Below are 3066 nucleotides of genomic sequence, written 5' to 3'. Positions count from 1 at the left end.
CGGTAATATTTTGCGTGCAGCCGACATTTCTTGCATGTCTGGTACGATTACGATTTTGGCCGCTGAGTGGCTCGAACCCGCGCCACACAACGTTAGGTCCAAAAGCATTGACCACTCGACCCACGCCACGGGGTCATGCGCGGGTAGCTCAATTGAAAGTTTGTCTATATTATTATTTATAGACGTGATGACTTCTCAATTTTCCCTAGCTATCAATATATACTATACTGTATCAACTCTAATATACAATCTAATAGTACGTGAAAAACATTTATGGTTACATCACCTTAAATACTTTTGATCAATGAACAAACGATCAAAAGACGGCCGGGGGACGTGACTCGTGGTTGGGAACTTGGTGAACCTCAAACACCACGTAACCGCTTCCTAGCTTTAACCGTTGTGGGACTCGAACCCTAACTCATCGGATTAAAACTACCACTAAACCAAAATCCATGTCGAAATTAAAAGTGCAAAATCCAATACTTATGCGCACATTTTTCTTGAAAACCCTTGAAACTCACACGTAAGGCTTGTTCAACACTGAGAAAGTTGCCTTGGACATCTCTTCCATGTATCTTCACTCTTTCACTCACTCACTTACTCACTCACTCACTCACTCACTCACTCACTCACTCTTTCACTCACTCACTCACTCACTCACTCACTCACTCACTCACTCACTTACTCACTCACTCAATTCTTCACACACACTCACTCATTCGCTCAATGCTGCGCATCTTGATTCACTCATCTCTTCTTATCTTCACTCAATCGCTCCATTGCATGCAAATGCGCAGTCCGTGTTCTCGTAGCGGCTAAACAACTTGTCGCGGCGGCTAGATGGTAGTGCTTGTCGTGTTTGGGCTCGTCGCTCTGCCTCCACCAGACACCATCACTTATCCCTCACTGCCCTTAACCGGACCATCAGTCTAGCTCCGCTCTGGGCTATGTCCCCCGTCCCCATTTCAAGTGCGGTCGAAGACACTCAGTCCGCAGAGCAAAGCCCAACTTTCGGGCGGCGAAGGTGGTTTGGAATGAGTGGGTCTGGGAGGCGGCGGGGTGTTCAGAGGCCGTGATGAGGTGCCGGGGTCGCTTGTGCAAGAGCCGGAAAATTTAAAGGTGACATGTGGCTATAAAACTTCCCCAATAACCTTTCAAAATTTATATCCTCCCATTTTCCACGGATCATATTTGAAAAGTATAATTCTATACAGGATCACGTACATTTGTGATACCTGGAAAGCATTCAACAAAGTCACTAAACACAGGAAACGTCTTCAGCCTTCGTAATACCATGTGAAAACCTTCCATTGTGTCCTCCCTGAAAAACCGCCGTTGGAAGTACCGAAGGTGTGCAGAAAATGTCGTAAAGATTACCTTGATCGCGGCGAGCGTTGGTGTAGACTGTCTGCCGTCGAATAGGCACCGATTGCGGTCGGACCAAATAAAGTGAAGCGTCACCGCACGGAGAACGTGCCGCATATCGCCGACAACATCTCCACAGGCTTTCCAGTCGTCGAATACGCGCATCTTCTTTGCCAGCGCAATGTCGAGTCAAGTTGGCCGCGCAACGAAGAACGGGGACACAAGCGGACGAGCCTGCCGCCAGAGGTGCGATGCGAGGGTGCAGTCAGAGAACAAGTGCTGCTCAGTCTCTATGGCATTGCATCCATCGGAAACGCATTTCCGGATGCATGGATGCGATGCCTTCAGGAACCAGAAGCGCGACGAATTCGGAAGGCGAGTTGGAATTGAAGCTCATGCAAGACCAGTAGCATAATCTTGTGCAGGTGCTTACAATGCTGCACAAACATCTTGATTTGTGGAGCGTCGACACGCTGCGAGTGTATCTGCATCGGGTGCTGCTTTGTTGTAGGCTTAGACATCCAGACCACCTGAAGAAGCGCGGTCCGAGGGATCGCCGGGACTATGACCTTCCTCACCCCTCTTGTGCAGCCCACATACGGAAGTGGACAGCTAGCGCTGGTGCTTGAAGTGTTATAAACAAGTTTTAACGCGTCAAGCCGCTCCACAATCTGCGTTTCCTCTCTATATAGCGTGCTCGGCCGCTTCATCTGTGCCGTCGACACTAGCATGTATTCAATGTGGCGCTGCACGAAGTCACGTTAAGTCGGCCATGCCCCACCATCTCGGATGAAGTCGGCAAGTGATCGCAAGCCAAAGACGAGCGATACATGCTGACGGAGGCTCAGGAATCGTGCCGAGACACTGTCGATGGGTAATAGTCTTCACCGATCGTCGTGATATCTCATAGTGCAGCTCCAAATTTGCATGGAACCAGATTGGCTGTTTAAGACCGTATGTTGCACGCTCTTTTAGCGGCAATTCGCGCCAAGTGATCTTCCAGCGTATCCTGAACCACCACGTCCACGTCACTCGCCACCATGATGAAGTCCGACTCCACTTGATCATATTGCCAAGACGAAGCGGAGAGATTGCTAAGAAGTCGAGAGCTTGGACGCCACCGTACAGAGGAAGCACCGACTTCATCGATTCAACGCTTGCGGTGGTCCAGTTGAGCTCGCCCGTCACGGTCATCGCCTGCATGAATTGTAGAAGTAGTGTGAGTCGCTGTCGCTTGAGCTGTGCCTCGAGATTTAGGATGCCCAAACCGCCTTCGCTGCGCCGCAGGTACAAGAACTCACCCGGAATGAGCTGAACGTGCTTCGCGTTCTTGTCATGCTTGCGGCTCTGAATGGTTCGGTTCAGCATAGACTGCCAGCGTTGCACGATCGTCTGTGGGATCACGACGTGCTGCGTATAGTGCCACAAACGTGACAGCACCATCATTTGCACGACTAGAAGTCGACCACGAAGGGTTCGCGCACGTCGGTACAACGTCTTGATGCCGTTTTAGAAGCGTTGATCCAAGCGCTTGACAATTGTGTTGTCAACTGGAGCTTGGCTGAATGGAATACCCAAGTACTTAACAGTCTCGTTACGACCAAGCACATGGACGCCAGGCAGCCGAGGGCAGTCCACCTTCCGATTCAACGCTAATAGCACCGACTTGGACAAGTTGAGCTCGCGCCGGAATTTAAA

The sequence above is a fragment of the Plasmopara halstedii genome (assembly GCF_900000015.1).
Source record: "Plasmopara halstedii genome assembly, contig: Scaffold_1583, whole genome shotgun sequence".
Classification (NCBI taxonomy): domain Eukaryota; phylum Oomycota; class Peronosporomycetes; order Peronosporales; family Peronosporaceae; genus Plasmopara; species Plasmopara halstedii.
This window is presented reverse-complemented; position numbering follows the sequence as displayed.